Below are 24,775 nucleotides of genomic sequence, written 5' to 3'. Positions count from 1 at the left end.
GCCCGCTGGCCGGATCAGGCCCGCGAGATGAGTTTGCTAAGTATGAAAATAAGCCGAAATTTTTGAATGAAATAAACTGCTGTTCTAAATGTGTCCACTAGATGTCGCAATAGCAATTATTTGTATCTTTGTAGATGATGCTACATATCCATCCATCCATTTTCTACCGCTTATTCCCTTTGGGGTCGCGGGGGGCGCTGGAGCCTATCTCAGCTACAATCGGGCGGAAGGCGGGGTACACCCTGGACAAGTCGCCACCTCATCGCAGGATGCTACATATGTAAAAATAAAAATAAATCACATGATGTTTGTGCACCAGTCGAGGGAAATGATCAAACTACATAAATAACATCCTGTAATTTGGTTTTGATACAATTTTTTTTATCTTGATAGAATGAAATTGAACACATTATCACATAATTTATTCATAAAATATAAATAGCGACAAATAAAAACAACATGTAAGTGTAAAAAAAACAACAACAATATTATGATTTGTACAATTTCAGAATGTGCTTGTTCTATTTTTAAACAAAGAAAACAATCTGAAGTGGTCTTTATTTTGAAGTTATCGTGCCGTGATTTTACCAGTCCGGCCCACTTGGGAGTAGATTTTTCTCCATGTGGCCCTTGATCTAAAAGAGTTTGACGCCTCTGGTCTAATAATTACTACAGGGTTATTGGTGGAATAATTCCGAATTAAGTGAAGGTGCTGTTTAAAACTTCCTCACAGTGACATTTTTCGAAGCAAAAAATATAACAAGAACCCCAATGTTTCCATTAGTGGTTTAACAAAACACATTTGTGTTACACATTTTTCACAATTATAAAGCTTATGTAACTTGATTTGATTTGAAATATTTTTATTTCAAATATGCAAAAAAAAAGAGCAAGCCTGATCCAATACAGTGCTATAGCCTTAACAGCCATTATAACAAATTGAAAGCAATGAAGAATAAAAAACGAAAAAAAATAAACAAAATGAGCAATGGATTTTTTAAAATTTATTATTATTATTTTTTTACATATTTGAAAAGGAGTGAGAAGAAGTTTACACTTATTTAATCCCATTCCTTTTCTTTAAATCATAAATTACTCTGAGCTAGAACTACCTGTTCACTCTATGTTCAAACCTAATGAACTTGTATATACATAAATTATAAATATATACATACATATGCACACTACACACATACATAGCCACACCATTACCACTAATGATCATGGAAATGGCATCATAATAATCGTGATAAAAATGTTTACCGGTCCAAATAAATTGATTGGTGTTTACGGCGGTCACTTTTCCAGTATCGCCAACACGTACGTGCAGGAAGCGCGTGCACACATACAAAAGCAGGCCAAGAGATGCAACAAACAATTTGCAGTCTTGTTGTTATGGTAGAATATACGTTCAAACAACAGTAATTGGCTAACAACACGTAAAGCTAATGCACGAGAATGTGTTACGTACGTACGTAATTACGTCATCGCATAGGTACGTAATTACGTCATTATTAATTACGTCAATAGGTATAAGAAGAGCGGCATGTACAGTGTAAAATACATTAGAAAGTTGGCGCCCTTTAGGCATCTGTGTAAAAGTTGCAAACAGTCCCTCTAATCAGCATTTCTCATTGATTCACAGCTTCATTGCATTGCAGAGCCAAATGTTATATTTGGGATGTGTGTGCGGGCGTGCGTGTTACGCTTGCGTGTGTTTTGGTGGGTTTGGGCTAAAGATAAAATTATCCACCAAATCAAAATAAAGATCTGGCATTAATTGAATGTGATTGCTCCCCCAGCGACCACACGTAATACAGAGAGTAGATGATGAATTGTAAACATGACCATGTAGAGACAGAAATGACATACTCTTGAGTCTTATAAATGCTTTATATTAGATACAAGTATTGTGAAATGTAACCGTGGTGGATCGATCGCAATACAGTTGGCAGTGCTGCGTACGAGAGATGGGGCGATTCGTGGACTTGCTCGTCGTCATCAATGATGTAAACACGTTGATTTATGTGCATTGCGCATGGGCATTGAGGAAAGATGGCCGCACGCAGAGAAAAAAATGCAATGCAAATGGCTTTTTACAGCAGCACTGCTGCAGTGCTCAAGCACTTACAAAATCCAAATCCAGTGAAGTTGGCACATTGTGTAATTCGTAAAATAAAAACAGAATACAATGATTTGCAAATCCTTTTCAACCTATATTATATTGAATAGACTGCAAAGACAAGATATTTATTGTTCGAACTGAGAGACTTATATTTTTTTTTGCAAATAATCATTAACACACAATTTAACGGCAGCAACACTTTGCAAAAAAGTTGGCACAAGGGCATTTTTACCACTGTGTTACATGGCTTTTCCTTTTAACAACACTCAGTAAACATTTGGGAACCGAAGAGACCAATTTTTGAAGCTTTTCAGGTGGAATTCTTTCCCATTCTTGCTTGATGTACAGCTTAAGTTGTTCAACAGTCCGGGGTCTCCATTGTGGTATTTTAGGCTTCATATTGCACCACATATTTTCAATGGGAGACAGATCTGGACTACAGGCAGGCCAGTCTAGTACTCGCACTCTTTTACTATGAAGCCACGCTGTTGTAACACGTGGCTTGGCATTGTCTTGCTGAAATCAGCAGGGGCGTCCATGGTTACGTTGCTTGGATGGCAACATATGTTGCTATAAAACCCGTATGTACCTTCCAGCTCTAATAGTGCCTACACAGATGTGTAAGTTACCCATGTCTTGGGCACTAATACACCCCCATACCATCACAGATGCTGGCTTTTCAACTTTGCGCCTCTAACATTCCGGATGGTTCTTTTCCTCTTTGGTCCGGAGGACACTACGTCCACGGTTTCCAAAAGCAATTTGAAATGTGGACTCGTCAGACTTTTCTACTTTGCATCAGTCCATCTTAGATGAGCTTGGGCCCAGTGAAGCCGGCGGCGTTTCTGGGTGTTGTTGATAAATGGCTTTCACTTTGCATAGTAGAGTTTTAACTTGCACTTACAGATGTTGCAACGAACTATAGGTACTGACAGTGGTTTTCTGAAGTGTTCCTGAGACCCATGTGGTGATAGCCTTTACACACTGATGTCGCTTTTTGATGCAGTACCGCCTGAGGGATCGAAAGTCACGGGCATTCAATGTTGGTTTTCTGCCTTACGTGCAGTGATTTCTCCAGATTCTCTGAACCTTTTGATGATATTACGGACCGTAGATGGTGAAATCCCTAAATTCCTTGCAATAGCTCGTTGAGAAATGTTGTTCTTAAACTGTTCGACAATTTGCTCACGCATTTGTTCACAAGGTGAAGCTGCTTTTGTACCCAATTATGTACTACCTGTTCCCAATTAGCCTGTTCACCTGTGGGATGTTCCAAATAAGTGTTTGATGAGCATTCCTCAACTTTATCAGTCTCTTTTGCCACTTGTGCCAGCTTTTTTGAAACATGTTGCAGGCGTCAAATTCCAAATGAGATAATATTTGCAAAAAATAACAAAGTTTTCTAGTTCGAACGTTATGTATCTTGTCTTTGCAGTCTATTCAATTGAATATAGGTTTAAAAGGATTTGCAAGTCATTGTATTTTCTTTTTATTTACGATTTACACAACGTGTCAACTTCACTGGTTTTGGGGTTTGTAAAAAGATGGCATCAAGGGACTTTTCTCCAGGATGGCGGAGAAAGTAAAACCGAGGTAATTTAACTCTGTATACCGGACTGAACAACATACATTTTAAGTTTGTAGACATAAGAACATTGTAGTTTGGGGTTATTCATCCATAAAAGTTGTTTTATCACTATAGATGCAAAAATTAAAATAAATCTATAGCTGAGTCGAATAAATAATCGTGCAGGCCTACTGCGTATACTTGTGTCGGTGTATCTATTATTAGACCAATCCCTCCCAACCTACACACACAAACTCGATGTGTAAACATTAAAAAGTAAATGGGACAATGAAAAAGGAGGATTACCTCCAAATTCTTCAGGACAACCTAAAATCATCAGCCTGGAGGTTGGGTCTTGGGAGCAGTTGGGTGTTCCAACAGGACAATGACCCCAAACACACGTCAAAAGTGGTAAAGGAATGGCTAAATCAGGCTCAAATTAAGGCTTTAGAATGGCCTTCCCAAAGTCCTGACTTAAACGTGTGGACAATGCTAAAGAAACAAGTTCATGTCAGAAAACCAACACATTTAGCTGAAGTTAGGGCTGGGCGATATGGCCTTTTATTAATATCTCGATATTTTTAGGCCATGTCACGATACACGATATATATCTCGATACTTTGCCTTAGCCTTGAATGAACACTTGATGCATATAATCACAGCAGTATGATGATTCTATATGTCTACATTAAAACATTTTTCTTCATACTGCATTAATATATGCTCATTTTAAACTTTCATGCAGAGAGGGAAATCACAACTAAGTCAATTTACCAAAAACTGTATTTATTAAACAGTTATTAAGCAGTGGCACAAACATTCATGTCATTTCCAAAAGAGAAAGTGCAAGATTGTCAGAGACATTTTAAAACAAGCTATTAGTGCACTTTTGTGCATGATGTCACTAAGATGACATATCAAAACACTAAATTAAAGTGAACTTTTTGTACGGAACGCCACAACAATAGTTAAAAACAAATAAAGTGCACTTTTGTGCATGATGTCACACAAGATATTTCAATAAGTGTCAAATAAAAATGAGCTGCATGATAGGAAATCAAATAGTGTATGTCTTTCACTATGTGGTAGGTTCCTGCAGACGTTATCTCCTGTTGTTGACTATTTTTTTCATACGGTGTTGATGTGGAAATGGTTGCGACAGCATTTTGTTGGTGTGGCACCAAACGGAGATGTTGACATGCAGAGTTTCAAGCACTCTTCATTCTCTAGTAGGTGACTTTTCAAATGATGCTACATTAGTAGAGCTGCTACTTTTTGTACACTTTTGCCACATACTTGACATATTACCGTTGTATGTTCGACATATTCCCGCTTGAAGCCAAACCACCGCCACACGATTGACTCCGTGCTGTTTTTCTTGGTAATTAGTTATTTCTTCATTTATTACCAGATTCACACCTTCTTTCTCTCGTATTACCACTCGCACCACTCCGTTAGCACCACAGCTAATGTTACCCATGCCGCTACCTCTCTACTCCGCAAGGGCGTATACGTATGTGACGTATGTAAGAAGGTGCGCTTGTTTTACGTCTCTGTGAGAAGGAGAGACAAGAAAGAGTGGGAAGAGCCTTCAGTGTGATGCCCGCAGCTAAAAGCAACTGCGTGAGAACGTATACTCGAATATCACGATATAGTCATTTTCTATATCGCACAGAGACAAACCCGCGATATATCGAGTATATCGATATATCGCCCAGCCCTAGCTAAAATGCACTGATTTTGTCAAGAGGAGTGGTTAAAAATTCAACCAGAAGCTTGTGGATGGCTACCAAAAGCACCTTATTGCAGTGAAACTTGCCAAGGGACATGTAACCAAATATTAACATTGCTGTATGTATACTTTTGACCCTGCAGATTTGGTCACATTTTCAGTAGACCCATAATAAATTCATAAAAAGAACCAAACTTCATGAATGTTTTTTGTGACCAACAAGTATGTGCTCCAATCACTCTATCACAAAAAAATAAGAGTTGTAGAAAGTATTGGAAACTCAAGACAGCCATGACATTATGTTCTTTACAAGTGTATGTAAACTTTTAATCGCGACTGTATATATATGTCCAAGTATATGTATATATATATATATATATATATGTATGTATATGTATATATGTACATATGCATATGTATATGTATATATGTGTGTGTATATATATACATATATATATATATATATATATATATATATATATATATATATATATATATATATATATATATATGTATATGTATGTGTGTGTGTGTGTGTATATATGTGTGTGTGTGTGTATATATGTATATATGTACATGTGTTATGTACATTTGTATATAAAGTTAAAGTACCACTGATAGTCACACACACACTAGGTGTGGTGAAATTACCCTCTGCATTTGACCCATCCCCTTGTTCCACCCCCTGGGAGGTGAGGGGAGCAGTGAGCAGCAGCGGTAGCCGCGCTCGAGAATCATTTGGTGATTTAACCCCCAATTCTAACCCTTGATGCTGAGTGCCAAGCAGGGAGGTAATGGGTCCCATTTTATATATATATATATATATATATATATATATATATATATATATATATATATATATATATATATGTATATGTGTATATATATATGTGTATGTATATATATATATATATATATATATATATATATGTGTGTATATATATATATATATATATATGTATATATATATAAATATGTATATGTGTATATATGTATGCATACAAGTGTATATAAATGTGTGTGTGTGTGTGTATATATATGTGTGTGTGTGTGTGTGTATGTGTGTATGTATGTATGTATGTATATATGCATGTATACACATATATATATATATATATATATATATATATATTTATATATATATATATATATATATATATATATATACTAGCACACACGCAAACAGAATATATATTTTGTCTGATAAATGTCTACACGTTAACAAATGTCAGGGAGATTTTTAAGGCAGATAAAATGGGAGGCCCAATATGGATCCTTGAACTACTCTTACAGAACAATCTTAAATGTTATGATATGATTTCAACAATTGGCCTTAGGTTATTTCTGTTTTGTTCTGTAACTACGTAAAAAATAAATTAAACTTAACTTTTTTAGTGGCGTTATGACCCATTTTTCCACAACGTTATCTTGTGGATCAATAAACTTTGTCTAAATCTAAGTATTTCTAATATGGTAGAGTAATAAATGTGTACCGTATTTCTGTTAGTGTTGCACAAATACTGTTCATCCATTGACTGAGCTTTTTTGGCTTGTGTCCTTAATTTAAACGTATGTAAAGTAAATTTGACAGGTTTTGCAGGCTTATTGTTATCTAATTAGTACCACGACACCACTACCACCCGTGTCATCCACTTTTCATCCAGCAATAAATATTCTTTGAAGAGTAAAGCACAGGCTTGTAAAATAGTTTATGTGCATCTTCTGGTTACAAACACAATCCTCTCAATAATGTTTCATGCCACTGACATTCCTCCTCTTCTTCGCAGGTCAGATTACCCTTAACATATCGACTGGACTTTAAGTACTGTTTTTTAAAAAACACTTTTTTTTTTTTTTTAATGATGATTTCTTATTCAGGGACAAGCTCCAACTAAAGGCAGAAGGGATGCAAGCAGAACAAGAAAATGTTTTTTTTTTTTTTTTTTTTAATGTAAATAGTGAATTTCTGTGTTTTTCTTTTTGTGACAAATGTTTTTTTTTTTTTAGAATAAAGTTGACCAGTAGTTAAATGTACAGTACTTCAATGTAACATTTTGTTGTGCTTTTTTGGGAGATACATGGGTGCACACAAATTGTACCTTGTGGTACCTTATTTGCTAGTGGGAAAAAACTGTTCAATCCCTCATCTACAGTAACATTTGTGCAAGTGCATAGTGTGGTGTTTGTTTGGGAGGTGGTTGGGGCACTCATATGGCTGACTGTATTATCCATCCATCCATTTTCTACCGCTTGTCCCTTTTGAGGTCACGGGGGGGGGGGTGCTGGAGCCTATGTCAGCTACAATTGGGCGGAAGGCAGGGTACACCCTGGACAAGTCACCACCCCATCGCAGGGCCAACACAGATAGACAGACAACATTCACACTCACATTCACACACTAATGCCAATATAACAGAAATCAATACAAATATTTAACAAAGTCAAATCATTGCTCTCTCAGAATCAACAAAAACGCTTTATGATATGTATTTATATAATGCTGTTCACTCCTGTAGATCAGAAAGAGTAGGAGGTAGTGTGACAATTTATGTCCATAACAGGCTTCAATTTTATGCTAGGGATGATCTTGGTTTTGAGCGTCATTCAAATGATTTTGAATCTCTTTGTTGAAATTCCTTCATGTTCATTTTTTAATGGCAAGAACTAGAGATGTCCGATAATATCGGCCAGCCGATATTATCGGCCGATAAACGCTTTAAAATGTAATATCGGAAATTATCGGTATCGGTTTCAAAAAGTAAAATTAATGACTTTTTAAAAGGCCGCTGTACGGAGCGGTACATATCCGGTAAAACACGGACGTAGGGAGCAGTACAGAGCAGTTGCTTCTTCCAGTCAGCAGCCCCTCCCCTCTCCCCCACACAACACAGGAGTTGACGACTGCAGCATGAGAGGTTTACTGGCGACGCGTGATGACCTCATCAAACCACCGCGAGCGGAGCATAACAACAACCAGAGTGTGTTGTTGCCGGTGCTGTAGCCGTGGCTAACAAGCGAGCTCGCTCGGTGACTAACTAACGACACCATGTCTATGGTTTGGGATTATTTTAAAGTGTGTCTGACGGATAAAAAACTGGCAATTTGCAATGACTGCAAAAAGTTGGTTATGACTGCTAGGCCACTTCAAGCACTCACCACTCGCTTGCAGCACATTTTTGTTACTCATACAAATACGTTAGAGCAGGGCAGATTGAGCCCAGTTTATAATTTCCTGTTATACAGTATACCAGGCAGTATTGCACTAAAGGAGGACTATGTTATTGTTTAATGTATTACTCTAGTATACTCTGAACTGAAGCTGTGTGCCTTCATTGTTTTTGTAGCTGTTGTTTTGAGGCATGTTTAAAAAAAAAAAAAAAATTACGCACTTTGTGAAAGTCAAAGTATAGTATTTCCCATAGTTGTAGTGGGTATTAGGATTATCTCAGGGAGAGCATGTCCCAAATTCCAAGCTGCTGTTTTGAGGCATGTTAAAAAAAATAATGCACTTTGTGACTTCAATAATAAATATGGCAGTGCCATGTTGGCATTTTTTTTCCATAACTTCAGTTAAAGTTGTTCTCTTATTTTGGAAAACCTTGTTACTTTGTTTAATGCATCCATCGGGGCATCACAACAAAATTAGGCATAATAATGTGTTAATTCCATGACTGTATATATCGGTATCGGTTGATATCGGAATCGGTAATTAAGAGTTGGACAATATCGGAATATCGAATATCGGCAAAAAAGCCATTATCGGACATCTCTAGCAAGAACATTATAGTAGGATGTATCTATCGACCCCCTGATACAGATATAACACCCTTCACTGCTATTCTTGTATTAACACTAGATGTAATTAATAAAGAAAATAAGGTATGTTTCCTTCTAGGGGGTTATAATATTGATCTATTTAAAAAAGATAATGTATCAACTGCGTATTTTCTGAATACAATGTACTCCAACTGTCCCTATCCTGTGATTTACAGGCCAACAAGAGTTAGGAGTTCTTCTGCAACTCTTACTGATAATATCTTTACAAATTTGCTAAATAATGTAGCTCAATCAGATATTTTGGTAACTGATTTATCAGATCACTTCCCTGTATTCCATCTTTCCTTGCCAAATAAGACTGAACATGTGGGAGCAACTAACAGCCCTAAATTTAGAATTTTTAACACTAGGAATACTGAACGGTTTAAGAGATTGATAGGCAATATTTCCTGGGATGATGATTATGAACATTGTGATGTACAGCATGCTTACCAGACATTCATTCAGTATTTTAATTCTGCCTTTCATTGCTGCTTTCCTTTGGTCAAAACCAGGAAGAAAGTGGCTGAAGGCCTTTGGAAACCCTGGTTTACAACAGGTTTTCTATTGTTAAAAATACATTGTATAAACAATTCCTCATAAATCCCACTCCACTTAATTCTGCGATTTATAAAAAAATATCAAAATGAATATTATCATTTGCTAAGGATAACTAAGAAAAAGTACTTTTCCAATAAATTCAGAGTCTCATCAGACTAAATGCACTTGGAAAATTGTCAATAAACTTCTCAACAAAAGAAAATCGAATGCACCCCTACCATCTCAGTTCAAGGATGGTGACAGGATGTATAATGACCCTGTTGTTATAGTAAATATACAAATATGGGTTCAGCACTGTCAAAGGATATGGGAAAACCAAATAGCAATGATCTAGAATTCAGTTTGAAGATATTAATGAAACAGAGGTATTGGAATTCATTTCTATCTTGAAGATATCAGCAGCTGGTCATGATGATATAATATAGGTGCTTCATTGATTAAATCAGTTTCCCCCTATATTAGTAAACCCCTTACACACATATTTAACCTATCCCTGCAATCTGGGGAGGTTCCATCAGATTTAAAAATAGCCAAAGTTACTCCTGTGCAAAAATCCGGAGATCCAAGACTTTTTAATAATTATCGGCCAATATCAGTGTTAATATGCTTCTCTAAAATATTGGAAAAACTGGCTTATAAAAGAATGATGCACCACTTGAATGAACACAATATCCTTTATGAACACCAGTATGGTTTTAGGAGAAATCACTCCACCGATGCGGCTCTTGTTCAGTTGGTTGAGAATATCTATGCTGCCCTTAATAAGAATGGATTTGCTCTTGGAATATTCCTTGATCTTTCTAAAGCTTTTGATACTGTTGATTATACTATTTTACTTGATAAATTACATGGCTGTCTAGTTATGTTTATAACCGTGAGCAATATGTGTAGGTCAGTGTTTGTTCTTCATCCAAACTTAAGATGTCATGTAGAGTTCCTCAGGGGTCTATACTTGGACCCCTACTATTTCTCATTTACATCAATGACCTGGCTGCTGTATCTTGATACTTTACACCGATTCTGTTTGCTGATGATTCAAGTTTAATCCTAACTCACAAGAAATTTGAAAACCTCATTAGGGAAGCTAATTCTGGTATAGCCGTGCTATCTGAATGGTTTCTTGTTTATAGACTACCACTAACTAACAACTGTATTGTGTCTGCAAGCAAAAACAAAACATACTGTAAACAGAGTGCTAAGATTTCTATTGGAGGAATCGAAATTAGTCAAGTATCATCTGCCAAATTTCTAGGTATCCTAGTGGATGAAAAATTGTCATGGACAGAACACACAGGTTAAGTAACCAATAAAGTGTCAAGATCTCTTGGTATCATCAGAAGAATCAGGGGTTTGGTTCATCAGGCATGCCTCTTAACTCTTTAATACAGTTGAATTTATCCATATCCTATCTATTGCAATGTTGTCTGGGCTAGTACATATACATCAAATGTACACATATTCATTATGCAAAATAAATTTGTAAGATTAGCTACCTCCTCTAACTATTTGGCTCCATCTGCTCCTCTGTTTAGGAAACTAAATGTACTATCTATTTATGATATCAACAAAGTTCAGTCCTAATACGCTTTCTTCACCTTTCAAAGATTATTTTAGGACCATTTCGCAAGTTCTCATTTGTCATTTCCATTGTTGACTTTCTTTAAATTTGCACAGAAGCAAATACTTTTCACAGAATTATATCATTGTGCAGTGCCTCGTCCAGCATTTTAAGTGAGATTACCAATTGTTTATTTTACCCCCCTGTACCGGTCCGGTACTGGGTTTTTAATTTGTATTAAATCAACATAAAAAACACAATATATACATTATATATCAATATTGATCAATACAGTCTGCAGGGATACAGTCCGTAAGCACACGATTGTATTTCTTTATGAAAAAAAAAAAAATGGGACACATTTTCAAGCGCAGCTACAAAAAGGTTGGGGACCACTGGTCTAAGTGGTTCAATTGCTCATGAGGCTTCATCTGACCATCACTATGTAACGGAGTAAATGTAGAGCATTACTATTCACATCTGCATATCATCAAAAATAAAACGATACAGCCAAATCAGTGATACAATTGACAATGTTCACTGCTCGCTGTATATATCCTACAAAGTGAGACCTACACTGTTTCAATGTCCATTTCTCAGATGATATAATTGTTGATGACTGAAGTGCTGATATCAACCAAACTTAACTCCCATGTCCCAACCCCCTCCACATCCCACCCCCCGGATTGTAAATAATGTAAATAATTCAATGTATATACTCTGATGATTAACTTGTGTGATGACTATATTATGCTGATAGTATATATTTGTACCATGAATTGATTTACGTGGACCCCGACTTAAACAAGTTGAAAAACTTATTCGGGTGTTACCATTTAGTGGTCAATTGTACAGAATATGTACTGTACTGTGCAATCTACTAATAAAAGTCTCAATCATCAATCAAACCGCAGCGATATCAGAAATGCAGAAGACCATGGCCCCTATCATCGCTGGTGACACTGCACCCCATCGGCCAGCAGACCATTTGAGTCTTTAGTTTGTACTTCTTACTTGCTGCTTTTTGTCTGGATGTATGTTTGCTAGCAAAATATAATGTGACAGCTACTCTCCTGCACACACTGATGGATAGAAATCAGGACATTGGATTCATTACTAATTTATTGATGTGATGTTAGCACGATAGCTCAGTAGTGATGTCACTTTTTGTTAGAACAAATCTCAAAGGACAGTTTGTCAAATCCACTTTTGTTTGAGGATTTTTGTTTTTTTACCATCTGGAGTGCTTAACTACAGTCAAATCTAAATTTTGAAAATAATAAACATAAGTTATTGGTATTTGCCTTGAGAAGCAGGAAGTTATTGGTATCATTACTGGCTTGAGCAAATATACTGTATATATCGTGTGTGGTTTCAAAGTTTTCCTGGTCAGGTATATCCATCCATCCATCCATTTTCTACTGCTTGTCCCTTTTGGGGTTGTGGGGGGTGCTGGAGCCTTTCCCAGCTGCATTTGGGCAGAAGGCGGGTTACACCCTTGACATACTTGCCAACCTTGAGACCTCCGATTTTGGGAGGTGGGGGGAGGGGGGTGGAGGTGGGCGTGGTCGTGTTAGAAGGGGGCGTGGTCGGGGCGTGGCTAAAAGGGGAGGAGTATATTTACAGCTAGAATTCACCAAGTCAAGTATTTCATATATATATATATATATATATATATATATATAAAAACAAATACTTGACGTTCAGTGAATTCTAGCTATATATATATATATATATATATATACATATATATATATATATATGTATATGTATGTATATATATATTTATTTTATTATATGTATATATATATATATATATATATATAAAATAAATACTTGAATTTCAGTGTTCATTTATTTACACATATACACACACATAACACTAGATGGCAGTATTGTCCTGTTTACGAGTGTCACAACATTGCTGTTTACGGCAGACGAACTGCTTTACGGTATACAAAAACGTGACTGCTGTTGTTGTGTGTTGTTGCCGCACTGGGAGGACGTTAATGAAACTGCCTAACAATAAACCCACATAAGAAACCAATAACTCGCCCTCCATCATTCTACAGTTATAACGTGATTGGGCAGGTATGCTGATTATATTGTGGGTTAGCGGACTCAGGTCCTCATGGACCTGAGTCCGCCTGAATTTCGGGAGATCTTCGGGAGAAAATTTGTCCTGGGAGGTTTTCGGGAGAGGCGCTGACTTTCGGGAGTCTCCCGGAAAATCCGGGAGGGTTGGCAAGTATGACCCTGGACAAGTCGCCACCTCATCGCAGGGCCAACACAGATAGACAGACAACATTCACACTCACATTCACACACTAGGGACCATTTAGTGTTGCCAATCAACCTATCCCCAGGTGCATGTCTTTGGAGGTGGGAGGAAGCCGGAGTTCCCAGAGAGAACACACACAGTCACGAGGAGAACATGCAAACTCCACCCAGAAAGACCTCAAGCCCCGGATTGAACCCAGGACCTTCTTATTGTGAGGCACACCCACTAAACCCTGTTCCACCGTGCTGCCCTGGTCAGGTATAATTACTGAAAATTTGATCCCAGTTAACTACAAAGCTGAAGGACCAGTTTTACATCGTGCCTTCCTGGTGTGGGTGTTACCTTTGGTAGTTGATTAACTTAAAACAGGAGTGTTCAAAGTGCAGCCATTTACTGCTCTCATCACTTTATATATTGTTTTATTTTGGCCCATGACATATTCTACAGACAAAATTAAATGTGGCCTGTTTTCCAAGATTACGCAAAAAAAAAGGAAATGGCCTAAATCCCTCCGCAAACCAAAATGACAAGTCTTTTCAATACGATGCCACAAGCTTTGCACACCTATCTTTGAGCAGTCTCGCTCATTCCTCTTTGCATCACCTCTCAAGCTCCATCAGGTTGGATGGGAAGTGTTGGTTTTTATACAGGATGTCACTGCATTCATCTTTGTCTAGTCGGGGAGGTGACCAAGAACCTGATGGTCACTCTGTCAGAGCTACAGCATTTCTCTGTGGAGAGAGGAGAACCTTCCAGAAGGACAATCCACCAGTCTGGCCTGTATGGTAGAGTGGCCAGACGGAAGCCATTTCTTAGAGTTTACCAACATGCACCTGAAAGACTCTCAGACCATGAGAAACTACATTTTCCGGTCTGATTAGACAAAGATTGAAGTCTCTGGCGTGAATGCCAGGCATCATGTTTGGAAGAAACCAGGCCCCACTCTTCACCAGGCTTATACCATCTCTACAATCACTACGTTTCCATGCACTAAATTAGTCTGATTTCTGATTTGCCTTTTTGTATATTCACACCTACGTGTGAAGTGCAAGTGTCCATGCACTCTCTCTAATACAACTATTGGTCATACGCCATTCGGACTAAAAATACAGTGGTATAATTTTGGTCGATATCGCCCAGCCCTAATTGAGAATTAAAAATGGTGTGTGAAAATATCTATAAATTCTTTCCAATGACAGCAGCTTCACAACAGTCTGCTACAGGTTAAGCGTGACTGATTGCTCACCTGTTAAACAGGTCGACTTTTCTGGCTTCTATTTGTATCTGGCAATCAAACTCCAAATGTGACTTTTTACCACAGTGGCATGTTTTTCTTTTTAAAAAAGGAACAATTGGGGAAGTTCAGGGATTGTTTTTGTCCTGACAGGGAAGCCACATGTAGCTATTAAAGTACCAATGATTGTCACACACACACTAGGTGTGGCGAAATTTGTCCTCTGCATTTGACCCATCCCCTTGTTCACCCCCTGGCAGGTGAGGGGAGCAGTGGGCAGCAGCGGTGCCGCGCCCGGGAATCATTTTTGGTGATTTAACCCCCAATTCCAACCCTTGATGCTGAGTGCCAAGCAGGGAGGTAATGGGTCCCATTTTTTTTATAGTCTTTGGTATGACTCGGCCGGGGTTTTGAACTCACAACCTACCGATCTCAGGGCGGACACTCTAACCACTAGGCCACTGAGGTACTTGCTAACTTATGAGCACTAATTGTCATTTAACCACTTGTGTTAGAATAATAATATCTTGTTCTCAAAACACTGGTTGTGTATCTAAGTTGTTGAACATAAACATACAGTAATGTGTTCATCTTTACAATGCTTAATATGTTTTATAAGTGTTAAACTCATGCAATATGCTTGTATGTATTTATTTATAAATTTTTCTTTTTTGTTTTTCTTTTGCTTGTATTCAATGACAAATAACCACAATATAAAAACGCAAAAGATGTATAATAGAACAATTTGTTTCCCATGTATTCGTGTTATGGCAAAACCTGCACATCTAATTCTGGTATGCTTGGAGTCAAATAGTATACAAATGTGTGTGTGGACTGTCAGTCATGGGACCATGTAATCCACAAAGGTTGAATGGATGCAACTCGGCTCAACAAAGAAGAGTAGAGTTGCCCTTCAACTTTTGTGGATAATGTAAAACTCTTTTCACACAAATAAAAAAGGCAAAACAAAAATTATGTCGACCAGCCTGAACTGAGAAGTGAAAGCAGATGATATTTATTGAATTAAAGAAAGAAATGATCAAAAACAAGAGCAACCGTAAAGTAGATTGCCAAGGAAATTGGAGCGCAGCACTACTAGTCTGCACTAGAGATGTCCGATAATGGCTTTTTTGCCGATATCCGATATTCCGATATTGTCCAACTCTTAATTACCGATACCGATATCAACCGATACCGATATATACAGTCATGGAATTAACACATTATTATGCCTAATTTTGTTGTGATGTCCCACTGGATGCATTAAAAAATGTAACAAGGTTTTCCAAAATAAATCAACTCAATTATGGAAAAAAAATGCCAACATGGCACAGCCATATTTATTATTGAAGTCACAAAGTGCAATTTTTTTTTTTTTAACATGCCTCAAAACAGAAGCTTGGAATTTGGGACATGCTCTCACTGAGAGAGCATGAGGAGGTTGAGGTGGGCGGGGTTGAGGTGGGGGGGTAGGGGGTAGCGGGGGGTGTATATTGTAGCATCCCGGAAGAGTTAGTGCTGCAAGGGGTTCTGGGTATTTGTTCTGTTGTGTTTATGTTGTGTTACGGTGCGGATGTTCTCCCGAAATGTGTTTGTCAATCTTGTTTGGTGTGGGTTCACAGTGTGGCGCAAATTTGTAATAGTGTTAAAGTTGTTTATACGGCCACCCTCAGTGTGACCTGTATGGCTGTTGACCAAGTATGCGTGGCATTCACTTGTGTGTGTGAAAGGCCGTAGATATTATGTGATTGGGCCTTCAAGGTTTATTGGCGCTCTGTACTTCTCCCTACGTCCGTGTACCACTCCGTACAGCGGCGTTTTAAAAAGTCATACATTTTACTTTTTGAAACAGATACCGATAATTTCCGATATCACATTTTAAAGCATTTATCGGCCGATATTATCGGCAGTCCGTTTTATCGGACATCTCTAGTCTGCACCATACCAAACCAGAAGGAGTCTAACGCCAGCCCAGAACATTAAAATAGTCTAACCAGCATAGGTGGGTAGAGTAGCCAAAAATTGTACTCAAGAGTACTGTTACTTTACAGCAGGGGTCTCAAACTCGCGGTCCGCGGGTATTTTGCGGCCCCCACGTTAATATTAAAGTTTAATGTCAGGGCGGCCCGAGAGTTTTATATGGATGGCATTTTTGTGCTGTATGCGGAGCTGAACGAACCTACCAATCACGGTGGTATATATGGCTTTCAGGGGCGGGACATCGACTGGGCTTGATTGATGCAAGCAGAGAAACATTTCTCAATGAGCAAAAATTACAACAGTGTTGCTGTGCAAAGTTATCTTCTGTGCCTGGCTGGCTGCCTCGTTTCCATTGGGCACACATAGACATTCATCCCAGCACGCTGCGTTCACAACACTTCTAAAAAAAGGTTTTTAAAGTTTCTAAAAAACGGGACAGTATATGTCATGGCTTACTGTGGTGGACCCCAATAAGCGCAGAGGACAAGACCTGTGAGTGCGAGTGCAAGTCTTTTATTGTCCCCACTGTCAATGATTAAAAAAATAGAAGAAGAAAAAAGGCACCGCGAGAATAGGCTCGGGCACAAAACCACAAAACACGATGAGCAGACAAATAGGCAGTTTGCCGGCACGGGCAGGAAGGTACAGGGCGGGATTGATGTTTACCAAACTGGGGACGTGAAGCGTAGCATGCAGCATCAAACAACAACCAGCAATAAAACAAACAATTTGTTATGCCTTGGCGAGAATGAGGACTCAGGTGCAGAAGGGGGACAATTGACACAGGCTTTATTTAAACAGTTTTCTTTGAAATCTCTTTGAAGAGAGTGATTAAAACAACGTGGCTACAGAATCTAGCTTTGATACAATAGAGTAACAAAAGACATATAGGCATAAGGCCATAAACGGAAAATCACTCCATAGGGAGGAAAAAGGCAATAGCAAAATTACCCACGAATCTAATAACAAAAAAAAAACAATCTATGATTAGCTACAAACAGGTAAATAAATCATGCAGAGGAGACAAGAAACTAAAACAGAAAGTACGCTATAAAGAGCTGAGATAACTACAAACTAAAGCGCTCCAAGAGGAGGAAAAAAGGAAGGCAAGGCACTATGAAATAACACACAAAAAAACTTGACCAAAAACTTTAGCAAACGAAAATCACTCTCTCAGAGGAAACAAAGAAATCAATAAATAAGGCGAGGCAATACTTAGCAACTTGGTTCGAGACTGTGGACGAAGGCTGGAGGTACATGACAAGACGATATACTCTGGTACAAGACAAGAGGAAGACGAGACATTTATACACATGAGGGAGAGTGACACAGGTGGGCACAATCAGGCAATCAGGAGAGACATCAGACCAGTGAAACGGGAGGAAAGGCAAGTGACCTGAAACGAGAGGGAGAGTTAACCTTTCAAAATAAAACAGGAAATGACAAGACAACATGAAACCAGACGAAACCCAGACAAAACTTCACCCAGGTGTGACACAATTGAAGGAAATAAATAGGAAGGATTGATTAGAATCAGCTGTGGGTGTCCTGTAGCTCCGCCTCCATCTTTGGCAGAACTACAAAAACATAAGCGGTCACTACATTAGGGACATCTGGAAAAGACTCAAAACAGTGAAACTGACCCAACTTGTGTCACAGCGGGTCCATCCATCCATTTTATATCCCAGCTGCATGCGGGCGGAAGGCAGTGTACACCCTGGACAAGTCGCCACCTCATCGTAGGGCCAACACAGATTGTCACAGCGGGTGTATATATTAAGTTAAAGTACCAATGATTGTCACACACACTCTAGGTGTGGTGAAATTTGTCTCTGCATTTGACCCATCCCCTTGTTCACCCCCTGGCAGGTGAGGAGAGCAGTGAGCAGCAGCGGTAGCCGCACCCGGGAATCATTTTGGTGATTTAACCCCCAATTCCAACCCTTGATGCTGAGTGCCAAGCAGGGAGGTAACGGGTCCCATTTTTATAGTCTTTGGTATGACTCGGCCGGGGTTTGAACTCACTTGTCTCTCTCTGACAAAATAAATCAAAGTGATACAGGATAAAAGAAAAGTAAAGAACTCCGTGTAACCTAATGTCCGTCGGCAATAACATTCCCCAATAACCCCGGCCAAGAATAGGGTCACACTGTCACATTGGAGAGTTTTGCTACATTGTCTGACGTCATGTCACTTTTTACAGTCAGTCCATTTCCATGCACTAAATTAGTCTGATTTCTCAAATAATTCAGTTTATTCTATTTTCACAACTACATATGAAGCTCTAGTTTCCATGCTCTTATCTCTGATGCTATCCCTATGCTTGTCTTTCTTGGGGTTGCGGGGGTGGCTGGAGCCTATCCCAGCTGCATTCGGGCAGAAGGCGGGGTACACCCTGGACAAGTCGCCACCTCATCGCATGGCCAAAACAGACAGACAACTTTCACACTCACGTTTGCATTCACACACCAGGGAACATTTAGTGTTGCCAATCAACCTATCCCCAGGCCAAAGTACCTGGAGGGCACCCACGCAGTCACAGGGAGAACATGCAAACTCCACACAGAAAGACCCGGAGTCCGGGCAGTGAATCCAGGACCTTATTTTGAGGCACACACACTAACTCTTGTTCCACTGTGCTGCCATAATTCTATTGTGTGTGTTTGAGACATCGACAGAGAAACTACAAACGTCGCGTTTTGGTTGGTTTTGAGCGGCGACGCAATCAATGCAGGCCTCAGCCTTGATAATCAATCAGACACAGGTGTGCTCGCTGCAGACAAGAGACATCAGCAGAAATAGTTTTCAACCGCTCTGTGAACCTTAGTTTTGAAAATGAAAAGAAAGTACGAAGCGTTTAAGTGACGCTGTTTTGTTTTTGTTTTATTGATTTGGGTTTGAGCGAACAGTTTGATGCATGCATCGGCTTTGAGTTTGTTTGCTTACTTTGACATAGCATACACTCGCAACACACATATTACATTAGTTGCCCATTCAATCACTCACCCACTACAACCTGGCGATCTTCAAGCAAAACGACAACTAGTAAGTGATACCACAACGCGTGGAGAATTGCGTCCCGAGGCGTCCTTGCTTATATTTGTTTGAAAGCCGAGACAACAGTGTGTATTAAATGTTCCAGTGTCAAAATTTGTCTATGAAGAGATTGGTCCACCGGTTCTGTCTCTGTCGTTATTTCACATAATTAAGTGTCCTCTTTGAGAACATTCTGACACTTATTGAACACATCTGTTTTTATTTGCATTTATATTTATTTCAATGCATGTGTGTGCTATATCAGCTAGATATGACCCCTTCTCGTTCTGTTGGTTTGCTGTTCTGTTGTGAAATCTGAGTAATGGTCGCCTATCTTATTCACCAGAAACCAGTCAAACTGGATCTATTTGCGACTGAGGCAGGGACTGAATCCTCTTGCCTATGAGGAGACAAATGTTATCAATGAAACATCATAAAGGTGTAAACAAATACAGAGTCCAACTGGCCGAGATTTTGTTCAGTATTTGGTCAAGCTTTATGCTTACTTGTGGAACAGTTGCTTTTCACGCTGAAGTAGACACACCCTGTTGACAGTGTGGCTTATATTTAATCTCATTAGAACCAACATCGCTACATGGAAAACATTTACAATAGCTCATAAACACAAAAATCACTGCATAACAGTTTCTCCCTTTCAACCCATAAGTATGCACTTCAAATGTGTTCTGTGCTTTGTGCTTAACTTGAACTTAGTATTATTTGCAGATGACACAACAGTGTTTTGTTCAGGAGAGAACACACCGAAGCTAATACAAATAACAGAAAAAATGAACAATTTAAAGAGATGGTTTGACAAAAACAGACATCTTTGAATCTCAGTCAAACTAAAACAATGCTATTCGGTAACAGTCGAAGGGAAAGTCAAACACAAATACAAATAGACAGAGTAGACATTGAAAAGGTAAAAGAAAACATATTTTTGGGTGTAACAATAGATGAAAAATTAACTGGGAATCTCTTGTAAAAAATATACAACATAAAGTAGCAAGAAACACGTCATTAATGAATAAAGCAAAATATGTTCTGAACGCAGCTGAGATAGGCTCCAGCACCCCCCGCCACCCCAAAAGGGACAAGCGGTAGAAAATGGATGGATGGATGAATGTTCTGAACCAAAAATCACTTCATATTGTTACCATATCTCAATTACAAATGTACACTTTATTCACTAACCGTGTTACAAAAAGATCAGTTAGAATAATACATAATGTTGGCAATAGAGAACATATAGACCATTTATTAATTCAATCAAAAATACTGAAATTCAATGACTTGGTGCATATGCAATAATCTAAAATGATGTACAAAGCAAACTATAACCTGCTACCCAAGAATGTACAACAATTCTTCTCAACGAAAGGGTAGAAATATAGCCTTAGAGGAAAATGTAATTTAAAACATGTGTATGCACGTAGAACATTTAACACCTTTAGTAAATCAGTATGTGGAATTAAATTATGGAATGGATTACCGTAAGTAAAGAAGTCAAAGTTGTCTGACGGAATGGAGACTGACGGAAAACAAACATTCGACTACAAAATTACAACGCCCCAAGGGATTACCGAACAAGAAGATCTTCACTGAGGTGCACATTCATCTACACTTATAGCCATTCATAGAACAACACAAAAGATTGGTGAATAGGAAAGTATGGAACTGAAAACCTTCAGCAGCATAGATTACAATAGTCCGGAGTTAGATAAGGATATAGATCCAGTCACAATATTTTTCTTTCACACCAGGAATAATTGTTTTTGTTATACAGACAAACAACATAATGGAAACATTAAAATAGACAACAAACTGTCGATTATTCATTTAAACAGCAGAAACTACAACAATGTGAAGCATTTTTTGGAACAATTCAACGAACCCTTCAAAGTTATCGCTATCTCAGAAACATGGATGGATGCTAATGAAGGAATTGATTATGACTTGGAAGGATATGAACTAAATTGTATCGACAAAACCAACAAGAACAGAGGAGGAGGAGCTGTGTACATGACGAAGAACCTAAACTACAAAGTGGTAAAAAATAGGTCACTAGCTATTGATAATATCTTAGACTGTATAACCATTGAAATATGTCATGAAAAAAGTAAAAACATAATGATCAGTTGTATATATAGATCACCAAAGTCAAACATTGATACGTTTGAGAACTGGATTAAGGCAATTTTTAATGAACTCAGTCAAAAGTAACTTCCTTTTGTTAAACCCATACATGACTTTATGGACACAATGTATAGTCTGAATTTATATCCTAAAATCACAAGGCCAAGCAGAATCTCAGGACACAGCGCCACACTTATTGATACTATTTTTACTAATGATTTTGATAATAATTCCACAAGTGGCCTGCTAATATCCGACATCAGTGATCATCTGCCAGTTTTCATAATCTATGACGAAAACTACAAGAAGAGAAACATTGATGACAAAAAGACTTTTCGAAGAATATGTACAGAACAAAGTATGACAGCTTTCAAGAAATCAAAGTTGGGACAATGTCTACAGTGAAAATGATGTAGATGATGCATATGATATATTTTTAATACCTTCGAGATGCTTTATGACAAACACTGTGTTTTGAAACAACTTACTAAGAAGCAAAACAAAACAAAAATCAACCATTGATGACAAAAGGATGGAAAAATGTTTGCAACAAGAAGAATACATTGTGTAGAACATTTATAACAAAGATCTACAGAGGCAGAAAACAAGTACAAAACGTATAAGAACTAGCTAACTAACATACTTCGTACATATAGAAAATAACATTTCAGTCAATTATTGGACTGGAACAAAAACAATGAGAGCAACATGGGGCATCCTAAATTGCATTATTAAAAATGGTGCTAAGAAGGATTATCCTACGGTAAATACTTTTCAGATGGAAATGTAAAAAATTACACTATGAACGAAGTAGTTGAAAGCTTCAATAAGTACTTTGTGAACATTGGACCAAATTTGGAGGAAAAGATCCCAAATCCCGAGTCATTTGAGGACTTGAATGACACTATAGGCAGAAACCCCAACTCTATTTTCCTCGAAGGAGTGACAAAAGAGGAAATAATCAATATTATGTAAAAATTGTCAATCCAAGACCTCAACTGATTGTAACGCAATTGATATAGAAACGATAAAAAAGGTTATTGAAGAGATTTCGGAAACTTTAACACATATCAGTAACCTATCATTTCAAACAGGCAAATTCCCAGATGAATTGAAAATAGCAAAAGTCGTACCAAGACTGGTGACAAACACCAGTTTACAAACTGCAGACCTGTTTCTCTATTTCCACAATTTTCTAAAATTATTGAAAAACTGTTTAACAACATATTGGACAAATTCATGAATAAAAATGAAACACTCACAGACACAACCAATACGGAATCAGTGCCAACATTTCAACATCAATGGTATTAATCGAAATGACTGAAGAGATCACCAATGCAATAGATAGCAAAAAATGTGCTGCTGCAGTGTTTATGGATTTAACAAAATCATTTCACACAATCAATCACAGTATCTTAAACAAATTAGAAAGGTATGGAATCACAGGGTTGGTCTTGAACTTGGTTAGAAGCTATTTAACAACAGGAAGCAATACGTGAAGATAGGCAAACACACGTCTACAGAGCTGAAAAATACTTTGTGGCGAACCTCAGGGATCAATACTTGGACCAAAATTGTTCAATCTTTATACAAACGACATTTGTAAAGTTACAAAAGACTTAAAGTTAGTATTATTTGCAGATGATACAACTGTGTTTTGCTCAGGAGAACACACAGAAGCTAATACAAACAATAACAGAAGAACTGAACAAATTAAAAAGATGGTTTGATGGTTTTAATCAAACACAGTTGAAGGGAGTCAAACGCAAATACAAATAGACAGAGTAGACATTGAAAGGGTAAAAGAAAACACATTTTTGGGTGTAATAATAGATGAAAAAATTAACTGGAAACCTCATGTAAAAATATACAGTAAAGTAGCAAGAAACACGTCAATAATGAATAAATCACTTCCTATTCTCTATTGCCCACTAGTGTTACCATATCTGAGTTATTGTGTAGAAATATGGGGAAACAACTACAAATATGTGCCTCATTCACTAACGGTGTTACAAAAAAAGATCAATTAGAATAATACATAATGTTGGGTATAAAGGAAATACAAACCTTCATTCATTGAATCACAAATATTGAAATTCAAAGATTTGGTGCATTTGCAAACAGCTAAAATTATGAATAAAGCCAACTATTACCTGCTACCCAAGGTGTACAACAATTCTTCTCAACAAAAGAGGAGAAATAGAACATTAGAGGAAAATCTAATTTAAAACATGTGTATGCTCGTACAAGACTTAAGACCTTTAGCATATCCGTATGTGGAATTAAATTATGGAATGGTTTAACCAAAGAAATCAAACAAAGCACCAATATGATTCACTTTAAGAGACTTCAAACTACAAGTGTTCACAAAGTAAAAAGAACAATTATGATGAACATTTTGAACTTTTTTTTTTTTTTGAGATAATGATTATTTATGTATTTAATATTTGTTTACTTACTGTTTTATATTAATTATTATGTCACTGTTTTTTTTACAGAAAACAAGGAAATGGGATAAACTTGATATGATATGAAAAGGGGTAGAATTAAATAAGATCTACTTCTCCCTACTCCTTTTTGGGCGCGTTGTAATGAAACAACTGGAAATATGTGATGCATTACATTGTATCGTATGCATGTTCCAAATAAACTGAAACCGAACTGAAACAAAATACTAATGTGATCCAGTTTAAGAGGTTGTTCAAACACGAAGTGTTTACAATGTATAAGGAACAACAATATTTAT

The 24,775-nt window shown here is 37.6% G+C and overlaps 1 protein-coding gene across 3 annotated transcripts in view; it reads left to right on the top strand.

The window, feature by feature from the left end:
- Positions 1-24,775, top strand: part of LOC133610068 (transmembrane protein 238-like) — a 46,756-nt gene that overhangs the window by 5,164 nt on the left and 16,817 nt on the right. Inside the window, exon 2 of one of the 3 annotated variants that reach the window (XM_061966129.2) lies at positions 7,303-7,532. The exons of 1 other annotated variant lie outside the window; for it this stretch is intronic. The gene's annotated coding sequence lies outside the window, so the exon portion shown is untranslated. Of the gene's footprint in view, positions 1-7,211; positions 7,533-24,775 lie in introns of those variants that run through there. One more of the 3 variants, XM_061966128.2, reaches the window with a different exon arrangement.

The sequence above is a fragment of the Nerophis lumbriciformis genome, linkage group LG11 (genome assembly GCF_033978685.3).
Source record: "Nerophis lumbriciformis linkage group LG11, RoL_Nlum_v2.1, whole genome shotgun sequence".
Lineage (NCBI taxonomy): Eukaryota > Metazoa > Chordata > Actinopteri > Syngnathiformes > Syngnathidae > Nerophis > Nerophis lumbriciformis.
This window is presented reverse-complemented; position numbering and strand designations above follow the sequence as displayed.